The sequence below is a fragment of the Gopherus flavomarginatus genome, chromosome 10 (assembly GCF_025201925.1).
Source record: "Gopherus flavomarginatus isolate rGopFla2 chromosome 10, rGopFla2.mat.asm, whole genome shotgun sequence".
In the NCBI taxonomy this organism is placed as follows: domain Eukaryota; kingdom Metazoa; phylum Chordata; order Testudines; family Testudinidae; genus Gopherus; species Gopherus flavomarginatus.
This window is the reverse complement of record NC_066626.1, coordinates 57,175,985-57,194,869: the sequence shown is the minus strand read 5'-3', so window position 1 is coordinate 57,194,869 and position 18,885 is coordinate 57,175,985.

Below are 18,885 nucleotides of genomic sequence, written 5' to 3'. Positions count from 1 at the left end.
ACACTGCTTTTTTCAGTCTTCAATCGAGAGTGCATGGGCACATGGCACATCCTACAGTGGAGCATCCATAGGGACATACAAGAAATTCAAGCTCTTTGCCTACTGAGAGCCTCTTGGGAAGCTATAGTATACATCTAAGTTCAGACAGACAATCTCAAATCAGGCTGCCTAAAACAAAGTCAAACTGGAGAACTCAGATTTCAGTCAACTATGCTTATTGCAACGACAGTGCTTCCCCTCTACCTCTCTCTCTCTCTGTCTCTCTCTCTCACACACACACACTTTCATGCTTTATTCACTCATAAAAAATATTCCTCTTCCTAAATTGCAATCCTTGGAGCCAACACATCCGGCTGTAGCTGTTCTGTCATTCATAGCCTTATTATGCAAATAAAAAAGACAAGCTGCAAGTTCCAATTGAATCCAAATAACCTTGGAGCATCCAATAAATGGAGACTTCGAAAACTACAGAATTCCACATCTCTGATACGTGTCATCCAGTTTAGAAATGTTACACAGATACATAAGAGTGAATTTACAAATGCTGAAAGGGTGCAGGCTTGATTCTCTCCCTGCTCCAGGGATCAGCTGAAACCCAAGATGAAATTGCTTCCAGGGAATGGCAAGCAGAATTTGCACTGCTACTTTTCCCTGAAAATTAATCCAGGGAAAAAATTAGACTTATCTTAAACTGGAGCTCCATCGGATCTCTGCCAGTTGGAGGTAACCAGTTTTGCATTGAATCAGCACATTCCCAAGCATCCTGGCCATACTCCCTTGCAGTAGGGATTACAGATCCATTGTGCAGGTGGGTGTTACCGTACGTCAGTAGGCCACAGCTGGGAATGCCAGATTCAGGACAAAACTGCTTAAAAATAGGGCAGACTCATCCCAAACTGATGGTTATTCTACCATTAGATTATATCAAGCCACAGGTTAACAAGAAGTCAAAAATGCAACTTCCTTAGGCATTCCAGCTTTTATCTCACCACCCAGATACTGGACTCTATAACGAGTGGTTACTGAAAAGCAATTTCATCAGATTAGGGTCCTTCCAATCTCAAGAGATAAGCCATTTAGCCAGGTTAATATATCAGATCTTACCCAATAGTCACACTGCTGCCAATCCTTTAGTAACTCAACGCTAAAGGTTTATTAATAAAAGAAAAGAAGAGAGTTAAAATGGTTAATAGATCATACACATACAATAATTGCAATGTTCTTATATCAGGTTTGTAGCAGTGATGTTATAAACTGCTGGCTTGTAAAGTCTCTCTGGTAACTTCCAAAAGATTGGAAGGTCCTGAGCCGTAGTTCAATATACTTCTTTTAGTTCTAAGTCCACAGTCCAGACAATCAGGGCAGGAAAGAGGCAAAATGTAGTCATGCCAGGGGTCTTTCATACCCTTTGCCATGTGCCTTGAAATTTTCTGTTTCAAACAAAGCTCACAGCCCAGTTTGTGGAAAGTTACTGGCACAAGACAGAGTCCAGGGTCACATGAGGATATCACATGTCCTTACACGGCGTGATGACTCACAAAGGCAGCCATTGTCCATTTCCGTGCTGAGGTGTCCATAGAAAGATCTATCTGGGTGGAATGAATTTCTTCTTTGACCCATTGTTAGAGTGACATGTTCTTAGTGATCCATCCAGCTTTACTAGTCCATTCTCAAAATCTAACAATGGCAATACCAGTGATATAAATGTTCATGTTTCAGTCATACAGCATCACAGTGGATTTCCCCACAAGGGACTCCATATGCTGGGTTTTACTAGCAGAAGTTGGCATAACCCAGTGAGTGGTAAATTGGGCCCCTCTTTTTTTTAAGAGCACTATATACTCCTCTCTTCTCCCCAGCCCTTGAATTGTCTTCAGTATACTTTTCTCATCTTGGAATACACAATATGAAATATTTGCATGTAGTACCTTAGATCTCTAAGTGACTGCAGCAATAAGTGAAAAAAATATAGGAATTAAAACAATTTGAATGGATCACATATTAAGAAAATGATGGATTCTTTTTGGAAATGCTCTTCACATTCAGATTTGAGGGATAAGAAAGTTCAGTGAAGTTATTTCAAGCTGTGTTTCACCTTTTTTCCAAAAGGAAACAGTTTACAGAGAGGTAAAAATGTAAACATGGAAGCAAACAGGGTGTGATTCTAATCCTTTAAAAGAGTATCTATCATCATGTAGTGAATTGTGACCTATACATACAATTCCTAAGGGAGATTAGATTACCTTCTAGTTAATGTTATGCTGCCAGTCACAAACAAAATGGAAAACAATATGAACCACAAAATTTCATAGGTACTTAAATACCGAATATTAGTCAGGGCAAGAGAATATGATCAATTTTCTTAAAACTACTTAGCATTTAAATTAAACAAAGGAATGTTAACAAGGAAGGAAAGAATATTTAAAAACCAAACCACAAAAAGGAAATACACTAAAGAAATCAGTTTACCAATCCGGCTATGAAATAAACACTCTCACCTCAGCATCTATTTGCATATATTGTCTTTCTGATTTACTGTCATTAGAAACATTTGGTTATTATGCCATGAGGTACTATACCAGGGATACTTACTGACCCTCTGAGTTACATATGACAATCCTCAGAAGTTTGAGAGCTGGGGCGCACTTGCCAGAGCTCAGGACTTCAGCCCTATGAAAGGCACCTGACAGGGTTTGGGGCTTCAGTCCCACTCCTGCTGAAGCCCTGAGCCCCAGCGGGCACGCCTCGTGGGGCTGAATCCCCGAGATCCCCCCCCCCCGTTAGAAGGGCCACCCAGAGGGGGAGGTGAGTGGAGCATTGTGCTCTGACTTGCCAGGCCCCACAGGGGCCCCGCAAGCCCTGGCCCAGTGACGGTCTAGGTCTCCATCGGCATTTTGGCTGCAGGGGGCCCTTCAGTGCTGCCGAAGATGCAGAGTGACTGAAGGGCCCCCCCCGCCGCTGAAATTCTGAAGGCCCGGACCACCGCCGGATGAGTACAAGCACCGCAGCTCCCCCACTTTGCCACAGACCCCCTGAATTCTCTGGTTGGCCCTGCCTGCAGAGCAGAAACCCCTACCTTACCACCCTGCTGCAAGGCGAGCTCTCTAGCTCCCCTCCCCAGTCTGGTGGGTGGAGAATGTGGTGGGGAGTGTGGGAGGGAAGCTCCATGAGCTGCACTTTAATGGTAAAAAAGCCACATGCAGCTTGCAAGCCACAGTTTGGCCACCCCGTACTATAGAAAACAAAGCCAAACAAGTAGGTTTAGATATTCTGTTGAAAGGTGTTAATGGCTGGAATCAGGTGAGTATTTCCTCCAAAGATAGTTACAGACCTCATTAAAGTTTGTAACTTTAATTACAGTCTGTGAAAAAAATCAATCAGTCTTGGAGACTCATTGGAAGGAGCAATTAAACCCTTTATTTATTAGACAGTTACATAGAACAGAGGCACCACCCAAGGTACATGGCAAGTCAGAGCTAAGCCATGAGAACTGGTAGCTTTTCCTGATTGCAAAGGCAGGGGCTAGGTGATTGGTTTTGCAAGTTCAAAGAAGGAATGAAAGAGGTGTCATTTCTGTCCCTGGCTAGGTACAGGAGCAAGTTTGGGGAAAGGCTGTATTCATACTGTGGCCAAAGAATCTGTCCCTGACTCTACTTCGATTTTGTCCATTTCAAACAAAAAGCACAACCCCTTATTAAACAGAAAATGTTTCAAGTGGGCCTTGAATATGCATCTTCAAAGCATAAAACTGAGAAAGCAATAACAGATTTCTGAGATTTCATTGTTGTGGTCTCTGAAAATTATCCAAATTATATCCTCACCTAAGCTCTGGAAGTCATTTGAAAGATGTAGCTAAGCTCTTAGCAGTCTGTTCATGAACTCTGGAGATGATAGCTGCCATGTGACAACTTACTGGAGAATTGTGCACACTTCCAACCACAAAACTCACAAAAGTCATTTTGCTCTTCTGTTCTCCCCAAATAATGATTAAAATGGCTAAAAACCTCTGGCATTAAATTTTCTGGGCCAGATCCTCAGCCAGTGTAAATCAGTGCAACTCCATTGACTTAGTGAAGCCAGGTCAATTTACACCAGCTGAGGATTGGGATATGTAGCTACATTCCTGTGCTTGCACACCTAGTTACATTGGAAAAGCCACAGGGCAAGTAATTAGATGAAATAATGTGGTTTGTTTTACACATTTTAATTGTTAGAACATACTGTTATGTTTGCCAAAATTTAAATTAGCATTTTCTCCTGTATATGGGTGTGGAATAAATAACTAGGATACACAGGTAAGATTAGATAAGTATCTGAGACCTGATGATGATCTCATCTACACTGGCTTCACAACTAAGTTCTACTGAATTCAGTGGAGTTATTCCTGAGTACACTGGTGTGAGAGAAATAAGGTGCCCTATATTATATTATTAGGGGTGGGGGAGGGGAAAATCTATTCAAATCAGTAAAAAAAAATTCAAATTCTTTTTTAAACCCACCATGCCTGGATGTGGGAAAGGAGGTCTCTTGTATTTGACTTTTACTGGAAAAATATACAACTGACCTGTCCTCAAGTTGCTTTGTTTTGCAATAAGATAAGCTTAGAAATAATTACAGTGACAAAGTCAGCTTCCCTTGGATATGATCCGTGACATTGCTAGGAAACTCAATACTGCCTAGACTCTGCCAAAAGCTTTTGGCCAGACTATCTGTGGCCTGAGACTGCATTCTGTACAACTGTGTAAATCCCATGCTACCCCAAATCCCTCATTGGCTGACAATAGTTGTATTTTATCATTGACATGCATTTCAGACCAATGTGTTGGAAAGGACAATTTTCTGAGATCTCGGGACCTTTTGTAAGTAGTTTGCATTGGGAGCTATGCCAGACACATGGGCCCAGTCACTTATCCTGAGTGTGAAACAGCCTAAATAAACAACCAATGGATGAACACAGATGCTATGCTCTAAGGAAATGTCTATAAACTTGTTTTTTTTTAATATAATCAGTTATACACAGTGTTTCATTATTTCCCCCTAAGAAATCATTACTATATTAGGGCCCAATTCAATTCTCCCTGAAGTTTATGGGAATTTTTTTTAGTATTATTAAATCTTTCCATTGACTTCAATGAGCATCAGAGCAGGTCCTTAAAAATGTGTAGGGTCATAAGGCATCTCTTTCATCACATCAGCCTCAGTTTCTCTCTCTGGCAGGGAGGAGGCACCTGGAATCAGTCCCATTCTGGAGGTTTTTTATCTTAACTTCGGTTATTTACCAAGTGAGCCTCATGGTAGGCCTGAGTAGGTCTCTTAAGCAAAAAACACACCATCACAGCACAAAAGAGAGATTCATTTCCTCTTGCCACTGCTGATTTATATGCTGGCTTCTTGTCACCAGCCCATTCCCAAACCAAAGTAATCTCAATGTTTCCCCAACAGAGAGGGGAGCAGTCCTCCACCTAGCAAAAGTCTTTACTCCTCACTGCCCCAACCCTGCTGCCACTTTTTTCTCCTTCCCTCTTCCCACACTCTCACCCCCAGAAGAGGTTTTTAAAGGTTACCAATGGCCCTTAATTTGACTCAGGTGTCTCCAATTAACCTGAGGTAACCTCTTTTTAGGTCATAGGTAAAAGGGCCTTGATTTTTCCAGAACTGATATACCAACCTTCCAACACTCTCTTCTTATAGCTCTCAGCTCTGACTTTGTCACAGTAATAATAATTATCTGAAATAATAGGGTAAATTCATTAGGAACCTACTCACTAATTATTAATACCAATATTGCTCACCTTTGCTCTGGTAATTTCTTACAGCGGCTTCTCAAAAACACCTTGACAGTGAATGTTAAACCTACCAATGTCCAAACTTTCTCTCCTTGCAGAACTTCCAGCAACTTGAGCTGTACTGTCTTCATTGCATTACAAGTGCGTTTTGTTGGGGTTCTTACTATTTTGAGCAGGCACCTCTTGGCTCCTTCTGCTTTTATTTCTTCCTTACCTTTTTCTAATGTTGAAAACTTTGAATTTGAAGAATGCTAAATGTCACGAATATTGAATCACCTTTCCAACAGTAGCTATTTATTTTGTTTTGTAACCAATTTTATTCACACTTTAATACATGATAAATACAAGTTAAGTATTTTCCCTGCTGGACACAGAGATGCTTCACAGGTAACACAAGTTACTAATTTAATGACTATTCAGCACATATTTTAAGATGCTGTTATTCTGATATCCTTCTGACTCATATATAATTCAGACTCAATGCAAAGTTTAGTGATATCTTACTCAAATATAAAATGAGATCTGAATTTTGATGTGCTGAATAGAGTTCTAAAATATATTCTTTGAATTTTTTTTGTAAAATGATACAAAACTAGTATCACTCAAGTCAACATAGTGGTTGTCATTTACATCACCAATAGAAAACAAAAATACCACTTCGTTCCAGAGGCAGGTAAATAAATGCAAACAAGAGGCATATACAAAAGCCTCTCAGGAATAGAAGTAGGTGGAATAGTAATCACTCACATTTCCAGTTTTTCAAATAGGACCTATGTCTAGTTCATGGTCAAAAATCACTTTAATATAAATCACTCGAGACATCAGTTACATTAGGGAATAGTGAAATTGCTAACCAATTAATTCCCTTATCATTAAACAGTTTGATGAGTAAAGTATGATTTGACTTCTGTGAGGAAATATGTTAAAGTAGGAAGTTCACAAACAAAAATGTAAATAGCTGGGTTTCCTTTTGATTGCTCATTGAATATACTATTTGCCGCCATTCCCCACACATTGATTTATATTACCTACCTCTGGCGGGAATTTCTTTTTCTAAACAAAAATGAAAAAAATTTCTTGTAAATCTTAAAATTTGCCTAGTTTTAGCCAACTTAAGGATCTATTCTGCTCTTCAGTACATCTAAGATGACACCCATTGCTGTGGTATCTGTGCACCTCACAGTCTTTAGTGTATTTATCCTCACAACACTTCTGTGAGATGGAGATAAGAGCACCTCCCTATTTTTACAGATGAGGAACTGAGGTACAGAGTAGAGCTGGTTGGAAAAATTCAGATGAAATAAAAACAACGAGGAGTCCAGTGGCACCTTAAAGACTAACAGATTTATTTGGGCATAAGCTTTCATGGGTAAAAAACTCACTTCTTCAGATGCATGGAGTGGTTTTTTTTACCCACAAAAGCTTATGCCCAAATAAATCTGTTAGTCTTTAAGGTGCCATCAGACTCCTTGTTGTTTTTCTGTATACAGACTAACACGGCTACCCCTCAGATATCTGATGAAATACTGTTTAGTCAGAATTAGTAGATCTGGTGAAATCAGAATATTTGAGAGACTGTCTGATTTTGCCAAAGTACCGACAGAACTTAGCCTGCCATCCAGGTTGCAAAACCTGTCTGGTTTCCTGGCAGCTCACCCATGTGGCTCCTCAACTTCCAGGGTCCACGGTCTGCCAAGCAGGCTGCGCAAAGGCTCCATTCGCTCTCAGAGATATTTGAAATTTCAAAATATCAAAATCCTCCTCAAAATAGAATTGCCTTTCTCTGCACAGCTCCACGACACAGAGACCAAGTAATCTGCTCACATCACACAGGGAGTCTGTGGCAGAAAAGGGAGTTCAATGCAGTCTACCAAGTCCCAGGATCATCCTTCCTTTATACAGTTGCTCAAGTCCCACAATTATCATCATCAGGGATCACACAGGAATACTGAAAGTAAGCAAGACCCGTAGGAATTATTTTGCAATGTCCTTACCTTAATTTAGCCATTGTGATGAAGCAGAGAAACCACCCATAGCATGGAAGGGGTTAGAGAGAGCCTTTGGCCCAGTTAGTCCCACCCCATGATACCTGCACCCAATACCAGGCCAGGGGTGCAGGGAGGGGAGAGAAAGGAGAGAACCTGGCTTAGTTTGGGGCTGACTGCCAAAGAGGCAGGGGCTACTGCCTCTCTACCTCAGGTGAAGGATCACTTGCCTGCCAGCCAAAGCAGCCACCAGGAAATAACTACCATCTCCCTGGCTAAAGGAGACTGTTGAAAAGACTTAGGAGCATCCAGCCTAAGACAAAACTGGTGACCAAAGCACAGAGACCTTGTGGGGTTCCAGCTAGGGTTTTTCTAGCCCTTCCCTTTCTCTGAGGCCCTTCCCTGAGATCCTGCCCCTTGCTCACTACATTCCCCCTCCCTTGGTGGTTCGCTGTCCCCCACCCTCACTCACTTTCACTGGGCTGGGGCAGGGGGTTGGGGTGCAGGAGGAGGTGAGAGCTCTAACTGGGGATGCAGACTCCAGGGTAGGGCCAGAAATCAGGGTGCAGGAGGGGGGCTCCAAGCTGGAGCAGGGATTTGGGGTGCAGGGGGTGAGGGCTGGTGGTGGGGGCTCTGAGGTGGGGATGAAGAGTTTAGGGTGCAGAAGGGGGCTTTGGGCCGAGGGATTTGGAGTGTAGGAGGAGGCTGTGGGTAGAGACAGGGGTTGGGATGTTGGAGGGGGGAGGGCTCTGGTGTGGGGCTGGGGATGAGGGGCTTGGGTGCAGGAAGGGGCTCCAGGCTGGGGGTGGGGGCAAGGGATTCAGAATGTGGGAGGGGGCTGCGGGTTGAGGCAGCAGGTTGGGATGCAGGAGGGGGTGAGGACTCTGGGGTGGGGCCAGAGATGAAGGGTTCAGGGTGTGGGATGGGGCTCTAGCCTGAGGCAGAATTAACCTCTCAGCACTAACCTCAGCAGCTGTATTGTCTTACTGCTGTAGCCCTTAGTCATCCATTCCCTTGTCGCCTCCACCACTGTTTGTCACTATCCCTCACTACATCATGTCTTAAAGCATAAGCTCCTGAGAGCAGGGACATCATTCTTTGTTTATCCTCAAGAGACAAATCTTATGGTGTAACATTAAAAAACCTACATAATTAACAATTAGAAATCAATTGGGCCAGATTCCCAGCTGGTATAAAATAAAATAGCTCAATTAAAATTCTGTGGAACTGTATCAGTTTACACCTGGTAAGAATCTGATCCATCAAATATAAATATTTCTTTATGTTTTAAATCCATGTAGGATAAATGTGTCTGTTTGAAAATTTCTGATTGCACTATAATAATCTGGATTATTATTCTTTCTAATAGTATACAAATATTCAGTGCCAGTATCCATTCAAAAATATTTTGCATTGTATCTCAGTTTCTCATGTTGGTTATGTGTCTCTTTCCATATAGATGAGTTAAACACAATAAAATAAAGAATAACAAAGAAAATAAAATAAGAAACCCATTTTTTGAAATATGTTAAATAACAGTGGATCTATTATTTCTCTTTGAGGTCAGTTAAGAGCTACTAAAGCCTGTTGTACAATGCCCAAAAGTCATAAATAATAGTAGAAAAGAAAAAAATGTGTTATGCTAGCTTTGGTCCTGCTACTACCTTAATAGAACCAATAAAAATGTAAATAGGAATAACCTAGGAATAGGGTTATATGAAAGATGAATCACTGCAGTGGCTACAGTCATGCACATGACAAATATTTGAGAATGAGTGTCACAACTAAATGAAATCTAGTTTTGCAGCTATTTTTATTAACCATTTAGACCAGCCAAACATGCAACCTTAGTGTCTAAAAAGTATATTCTAAAGTTCATTAAAATGGAAGGAATAGTCAGTCCTGGGTGCCAGTATCATATTCTGCTTAGTTGGTAGTCTCCTGTCTGATAAATCCATCCCTTTCAGATACTTCTTCTCTAATACCAGTGCTCAACTTACACCAGTTAAGTAAGCAACACTTAATTTTTTTAAAGTTCGCTTGCCCTTCCCAGCTGCATTTTTAAAAACTCAGTCTTGCGTTTAATTTTGCATTTGTTTTTTTTTAAACTACTCTGGAAGCAAAAACAGACTACAGAAAAATAGAAAACATTTGCATCCTATTTTCAGAACCAAGATCTAAATAATTATCTTTAGGACTCTGTCCTGATCTCAGCTTTTATACATCTGGAGTTTAACCCCAACTAGATATATTGTACATGCTGATGCAGAGCTGGAGGAGTGTACTTTACTGGTAAAATATTATGATCTGTTTTACAGAAAGAGAACCAAGACAGAGGTTAAGAACATGATTTTCGGAAGCGCAGACCACCAGCATCTTCCATTGGCTGCAACTACCTTTTGGCTGATCAGCACTTCTGAAAACCAGGTCTAAAATGACTTGCTTAAAGACATGCAGGAAGTCTGTGGCAAAGCCCGGAATTGAGCCCAGTTGTCCTGAATCCCTGTTTGGCTTTCCATGGCACATGAGAGAAAAGATGTTCTCATGGTTGAAGCACTTAAATACATTTCGATGTAATTTCTTCCCATATGCTGACACATTGGAATCAAGGAAGCAGCAGCACTTCAGACAATGCAGATGGACAACTACAGTACCTCTTCACCATCTCTTCATGTGCAGGCAGAGCCAATGGGGTGGGAAACCTCCACTGAAGGGGAGTTCTTGCACCTGTTGTCATCACCATGGCAATGACAGCTGAAATCACAGTCCAGCAGCTGCCTGAGTCAGCAGCAGTCAGCTCATTTCCAACCTCAAAGAGAGCAGGATATTTTAACCGAAAGAGCCAGCCTTAGCATTTCTGGGTGGGCCTAACAACCCCGCAACCTTCAATATAACTGATTGCTCTCCAAGCATTATCATGCCATAGCACGGGGCCAGCCTGGGAATTTAGGGGGCAGCTAGCTAGTTGGCTCTTTGGAATACATCTCAAAATTAAATGACTCATTTTAAACAGAGAGTGTGTGAGCATGTGCCTGCACACAGCCCACCTACTTCTTCCTTTCATCCCTAGGGGTCAGTTTGCATTTGCAAGACTATTGTCTGAAAGGGAAGAGTTCACTATTTGTTGTTGGCTTTGTTTTTAATGAAAGCTCAGCTTTGCTGCCTGGGGCAAAGACTGGATCTGCTAACAAAGGGCTTGGATATCATCTGGCTGTGTGCAATATCACAGATTAAAAGTGATATAAAAATGAGAAACCGCCATGGACACTGGTGCTTTTCATTGTCCTCTTACCAATCCAATGCTTTCCACCGTTCCTTGCAATACTACTGCATAGTCTCCAGCAGCCCCGTCCCCTGCCAGGTTGCCTGTCCAGATGTAAAACAGCATACATCTCAGGATGTTACCTTCTCAGGTGATACCAATAATCTCCCTCCAGCCACACGTACAGAGGACCTACAGCATACCATATCACACTACATCAGATTATGTTGTGTCATATCAGAACTAAAGACGTAGGTTTCTGTTTCCAGCGTCCCCTACAGCCAGATAACCAGACCTCGATAAATAAGAATTGTCATGATCACAAGCCATTGGGTACCACATATTTACGACTACCCAAAGAAATAGGATGTAAACTGGCACATCTGAGTATTTAATCATATCAGGGTGAACAATTCTGTGCCAAATTAAGGGAGTGCATAGAAAGGACATCCCTGACATTCCAGTCTCAAGACACCTACAGAATTAATCCTCATGTACTTCCCACAGAAGTACTGCTACTGCAAGCCAACAAATATGCACTTTTGGTGGATGGGGGCAGCTGCTACACAACCCAGTGTCTCATTCATAAACTCTCTTTTTATTTTCAAGGCAAAAGAACACTCTTAATGTATGGTGTAGCTCTGATTCCTGATAGATAGGACTCTGAAGAGCTGCCTCTTTAATTAAGTATCATACGCCTCTAAATCAGTGGTGGACAACCTGCGACCCATCAAGGTAATTCGCTGGCTGGCCACCAGACAGTTTGTTTACATTTGCATGGCCGCCTGCAGCTCCCAGTGGTCACAGTTCACAGTTCCGAGCTAATGGGAGCTGTGGGAAGTGATGCAGGCCGCAGGGATGTGCTGGCTGCCACTTCACACGGGTCTCATTGGCCAGGAACTATGAACCGTGGCCACTAGGAGCTGCGGGCGGCCATGCAAATGTAAACAAACTGTCTGGCAGCCAGTCAGCGAATTACCCTGATGGGCCACAGGTTGCCCACCACTGCTCTAAATAGTCTCATCCACACAATTTAAAGTTTTGAAATTGGCCATTATACAAAAAGCAGATCTGGATTTAAATTATTTAAAGTGCACAGTAAATTTGTGTTTCCCTCATGCTGCAGGGAAAACATGGTGGTGGTGGTGGTGGTGGTGGGGAAACATTCTCTTTAGAACAATTCCACTTTGAATTGTGTATTTTCAGTATTGCTTTCCTTTCCCATTTTTATTACTAGGTAAGTTTTCATGAAAACTGGATCTTTGGGGGGTTTTGAGATTATCTGCACCTGCTGCCTAGCCTATAAAAATGTGGTTTTAAATTCAAAGCAATAAAACACTGCAATTAACTGGAATGATATGGTTTAGGTTGAAACCTGAATTCACACAATGGGCTCTTTCTGCTGCTAGTATATAAAGCTTGCCTCTTTGGTCACAAATATTTATGTAGCAACAGTGTATTCTTTTTTACTCATTTATTTTATCTCTATGTTATTATAAATTTATTTGTATAATTTATTTGTGGCCAGAGGCCACATCCAGGATTGTGGTCCCATTGTACTAAGCACTCTACAAACAAAAGAAGATAGACAGTCTCTGCTCCCAAAGAACTTACAGTGTGTGACACTGGCAGGCAGCAGGCTGAGAAGCAGGAGTAGCTACCACATGCACAACGTTCCAGCTGGAATGCAATGTTCACAGAGATGTAATACTCGGTGACCGCCTTGCTACCAACACAGTGAGTACCATAAACACAGTGCTCCCCTGGCCGAACTGTGTCATTGTGCTTACACGGGGCCCTGCTGGAGGCAGTTTGGCAACCATAATAGGCAACAACATAGGGCAGCGTAGGGCTAGGGAGGTCTCAACACCAAATGTGGCTGTGTTATTTCCTCTGGTAACTAAGAAAGCCCCATGCTGTTCCTATACGTATGGTGCGTACTGCTAGTCCATGATATGGGCAGGTGCATTCATACATGCAAGAGCAGCCTATGCAGCTGCTGGAGCACCAATATGCAGTGACTGTAATGTTAGGTCACAATCTAGCCTTTTAAAATATTAAGCATATTAAAAAACATACATACACCTCAAAAGATGCAATTGGCCATCTACTTGCCATTTTCAGTTGGCAGTTTCACACAGGCATCACAGTAAATGAGTCTTTCCTAATATCCCAGGGCATAACAGAAGTTCCTAGTTACAAAAAAGAAATCTGTAGGCACTTCATGAATATTCCCACATAACTTCATAAACATGATTTCCCTAGAAATTGTCAAAGGATAACTTCCAAATCTATAACATTACCCCTAATTAGTGGTTAAAATTAATACATAAATAGAGCTAAGATTCCATTAACAGTTCCACTTCCAGCCCAAAAGTGGATGAATTGCTCTTCATTTTATCAAATTTCTCATTTTTATTCTACATAAAGGTTTCCTGCTTCTCTGGATTCCAAAAGAAATATGAATTTTTACCGGGAACCATCTCCCACTGGCAGCAGTAGAGAAGTTTGAAATCAGAGTGAATATGTTTAAGATCAGGAGCAACAGGAGCAATTTCCAAGAAAAATAAGAAAACTTTGTAATTCCCCGATAGAGACAGAGTCAGATCCTGAACCTCTGTGCTCTCAAAAAGAGAATACTTGTCCATTGTTTAGTAGGCTTATATGTTGAATTGTGCCCTATGGCATAACCAATATCAATATTAAGACCTTACATACGCTAACGAACATTGTATCTATAATTCTGCACCGTGCAGCTCAGATACGGGTTAGATGATGCAGTGTTAAACGCTTCTGAGCATTTTCAAAAGCACCCACAGTTAGCCTAGTGCTGCTCCTATTGAAGTCAATGACAGTTTTATGATGAGTTTATAGGAGCAGAGTTAGGCCAATATCAAACGTTTTTGTAAATCTCACCATACACCTTCTGCCACTGCTATTAGTGCTGGATCTGTGCCATGAGCAAATTATAGATACGAAGCTCATTATGGTAAATGCAGCTTAAGAGTTTATTTGAAAGTCTGAATACCTTTTTGTATCATCTTTTCCATAGCAAGGGAAGATAGCAGGAGGGTTTCCAATTTGGCTATAATTTAACTACAGAAGGAAATTACTCCTCATTCACTGCCAAAACCTAATTACAAATAAGATTTTAGAACATCAAAGCATATGGAATGAGGTGTTTCAGAACGATTCAAAGAAAATTAACAAAACTTAATTTACTATATTTAATATGATTGTGTACATTTTCATTCTGGCATCAGAATGCCACCTTGTTCCTCACTAAGGTGTGTGAACGAGCCTGCAATTTCCTTTCCACATCTTTTCCATTTGATATTGTAACATACTCCTCTACTCCATTTCCTTTGCTTTCCAGCTTCACACACCCACCCAACCAACTGCTAGAGTAATTGAGTCAAGTTTCTTCCATACAGGGAAAAAGCTGTGAACAAGGAGGCCAATGAGGCTTGTAAAATAGTTCATAGAATCACAGACTTTAAGGTCAGAAGGGACCATTATGATCGTCTAGTCTGACCTCCTGCACAACACAGGCCACAGAATCTCACCCACCCACTCCTGTATCGAACCCCTACCCTATGTCTGAGCTATTGAAGTCCTCAAATTGTGGTTTAAAGAATTCAAGAGAATCCTCCAGCAAGTGACCCATGCCCCATGCCCCATGCCCCACTCTGCAGAGGAAGACAAAAAAAAAAACCAGGGCCTCTGTCAATTTGCCCTGGAGGAAAATTCCTTAACAACCCCAAATATGGCAACCAGCTAAACCCTGAGCATGTGGGCAAGACTCACCAGCCAGACACCCAGAAAAGAATTCTCTGTAGTAACTCAGATCCCATCCCATCTAACATCCCATCAGGCATATTTATCTCTAATAGTCAAAGATCAATTAATTGCCAAAATTAGGCTATCCCAACATACCATCCCCTCCATAAACTTATCAAGCTTAGTCTTGAAGTCAGATATGTCTTTTGCCCCACTGCTCCCCTTGGAAAGCTGTTCCAGAACTTCACTCCTCTGATGGTTAGAAACCTTCATCTAATTTCCAGTCTAAACTTCCTAATGGACAATTTATATCCATTTGTTCTTATGTCCACATTGGTACTGAGCTTAAATAATTCCTCTCCCTCCCTGGTATTTATTCCTCTGATATATTTATAAAGAGCAATCATATCTCCCCTCAGCCTTCTTTTGGTTAGGCTAAACAAGCCATGCTCTGAGTCTCCTTTCATAGGACAGGTTTTCCATTCCTTGGATCATCCTAGTAGCCCTTCTCTGTAATAGGTAATAATTGGAGATATACCAATCTCCTACAACTGGAAGGGACCTTGAAAGGTCATTGAGTCCAGCCCACTGCCTTCACTAGCAGGACCAAGTACTGATTTTGCCCCAGATCCCTAGGTGATCCCCTCAAGGATTGAACTCACAACCCTGGTTTTAGCAGGCCAATGCTCAAACCACTGAGCTACCCCTCCCCCCTGTACCTGTTCCAATCTGAATTCATCCTTCTTAAACATGGGAGACCAGAACTGCACATAGAACTTGTATACAAAATCAAGCCTGCAAAAAAAGGGCATACACATAGAAAACTGTTCACCAGACTGGGAGTTTTGGTACATAAATTTCCTCTGCATGCACTAATCTGAAGTTTGCCTGAGCATTTACCTGTACCAAGTACTTTTTAACGGGATCGACTCAAGGCTTGAATTTTGACAGACTGGGCCAAATTCATCCATTATGTACAGTAATTCTATTGACTTAAATAGAGTTGTTTATGCTTCTTGGTATGCTGACCTCAGTGGAGTTAGGCATAAAACAAAATGGAATTAAGAAGGAGATGAAGCCTCAATACAGCGTACAGTGGAGATGATGCAAATTACCTTTTAAAAATAAAATACAGCGCAAAGAAAACAAGCAGCATTGATGTTTTTTTACTGGAACAATTTTAACTTGCTAGCTGGTGAGACTGCATAATGCACAGCACAAGTAATACGCTGCATAGTTATAACTGTATGCTATATTCCTCTGGGATACAAGGAGGAGGATTTTCAGAAGTGTCCGAGTCCAAGCAAAAGTCCTGTCACTTAGGTGCTTTTGAAAATCTCAGCCTAAAACAATAATAGTCTTTGTAAGACTGTCCCATATTATAAAAATGTATCACTTACCCAAATCCATAGGAGATTCCTGGCAGTGAAAGTGACCTCAGAACAATGCATGATGGACCATAATTTGGCTTGGAATCCACTGATCTATGTCTCAGGGAGCCTGAAATTAAAAGAAAGCAGTTAAGTTTAAAATCACATCTATATTGAATGGCCCCATGGTGGGGTTTACAGACCTAGGACAGAGACTAAGGGAGTGAAGGAGCAGAACTGGGCCAAACGGGCTCCACCTGCGCAGCAGCTGTAACGCATGTTCCAAATGGATCTGCTCAAAAGGGCCAGGGAGGGAGAGTAAAGAGGGTGCCTGAAGGGAGGAAAGTAGTTTGTGACTTCTGGGGACAAAGTCATCCACAGGAGAGGGTCTAGATTGTAAATAAGATCCAACTGGGAGATCAGGAGCCTGCTCCTTTTCCCTCTCCCCACTATCTGCTGAGGGAGAATAACTGGACAGTTGGAAGCAAGCTGGAAAATACTCAGTTGCCTAACTGAGTTGCTGAGGCAATTGACCATTTATTATATAGCCTGCAATTAGGTCATATAAAAAAAAGAAACACTAGCAGGTCACCTGCAGTCATCTTCAGGGTCTACCTAAAGCCCACAAAAGCAAATACATGCAAATTTAATGGGGAAAAATCTATATAAACTATCAATCCCTAATACTTAACAGTTTATTCCCTAGATTTTTACAGAGTATATTGATGGGATATGCAATTTAGCAACCTTAACTGGAAGTTAAATTTATTTAGGTGATACTTATTGAATTTGGTCAAACTCAAAGTAGAAGTTATTCAAACATGGTTCATTGTGTCAAAGGGAGGCCTATTCAGAGAATATTTAGCTGGTGGACCAAAGCCCCAATCACTCAACTGACCATAAAGGAATTCATGTAATGTGTTGAATCAATGTAGGTGTGCCTGCAGAGTACACTCCATGTGCTAAAAATCCTCATAAATATTCCTTACAAAACTGAACAGGTCACTCACACAAAGATATTCAGTATCTTCTCCTGGATCATTCCTTCATGCAGGCAGAACCTGTGCTATCAGATGCCTCATCAGCAGCCAAAGCAGCAACAGCTGTAGGCTGAACTAATGTAAAAGTTGTTTTGAAACGTTCAGTAAGAGTCATACCTCAACAGAGGTGTTGTGAGACTTCATGATTGGAAAGTGCTTGGAAATTATTGGCACAAGTTCAATGTGTGGATTGTAGGGGCCGGGGGGAGGGTGGCTTTAAGCCAAATCTATGTTCCCTCCAGTCCTGGGGACATTGGTGCATGTTTAGTCCACAGCACAAGTTAGAACTACCGTCAGATTGCTCTAGCTTGTGTCAGTTGTCAATGCCTTCAAGGCCCCAGGGGGCCAATCAGTTGCACACAGTGGTGCCTTCTGGCCATTCTGTTGGTCCTTAGGGCTCAATCAGCAGGACACTGGGGCACTCCAGCCACATCTTCAACCTCCTTGTTGTGTTATGTGCCAGCAGCGGGGAGGATGGTGATGTAAGAGCCACAATCACCTTCTGCACAGGGAGCATGCTTGAGTGGTCAGACCCACTTAATTTAAAGTTGCTTTGCATTATCAGCACAGCACAAAGCAGCCCTAGTATGTTGCAGAGTTGAGGACAAAATATTTAAAACTTCTGAGATCTTACATGGCAAGTTGCACCTCACTGCAAATATTGATGGTCATGTGATAAGTCCTCTCCCAAATTTTAGTCATGCGGGTAGCTCTCTTCCCTTTGATATTCTAGGGCCTGCTGGCAGAGCCGGCGCTAGGCATAAGCAGACTAGGCAATTGCCTAGGGCCCCCCAAGCAGCTCAAGGGGGCCCTCCATTAATTATTAGTATGTTTTTTTGGGGGGCCAAGCAAGAATATTCCTACTTAGGGCCCCCACTGGGCTGACTCCTCCTTTGCCTGCTGGTCCATCACATGAGAGAAGCAAGCCACACCACTAGAGTGCAAGTGTTCACACATTAACATTCTTATTCTTGATTGGGAAACACATCAGAACAAAAAACCAGAAAACAGGAGGAAAATGGTATCCAATCAATGAGATTGTTCTGAAAATAGGAAATTGAAACAAAACAAAAAAGCCTATTCATGTTACAATTACAGATTAAAGAGTCATGGTCTTTTAGGGCTAACTTACTGCAAATAGTTAAAATTAGAGCACAGACTTGAAATCAATTCAAAGATCACAGAATTTAAATAAGGGTTTTCAGGAAAAAACATCTCCATCATCATATCCGGTGGACAGAAATGTGAATGACTTTTTTTTAAGAATAGATAGGTTATTTTCTCCATACTGTTGAGTCACAACATTATAAATGGGCTTTCCAGAAAACCAACTCTCTCGTAAATAGAGATATGCCAGCTTGAGTTTCCTAGCATTTCAATAACACTAATTGTCCCTCCTTTTTTTCTTGCTGCTGTTTGCCGTATTTCTTGGAAAACAACAGCTGTGTTTATTCAAATAGCAGCATACTGATGACTTGATGAGAGGCTAATCTGCAGGAATCCCAAGTGTGACTGTCCTGTAGATATCCTCTCAAAAACCCAGACAGTATTTTTTGGATGATACAAGTCCTTGGGAAGACGTCCATACTCTTCTAGTCTATCTGGAAGGCTTTCCTTATTTCAGCTGGCTAGTTTATTGAATTTCTTGCAATGTATATCTCA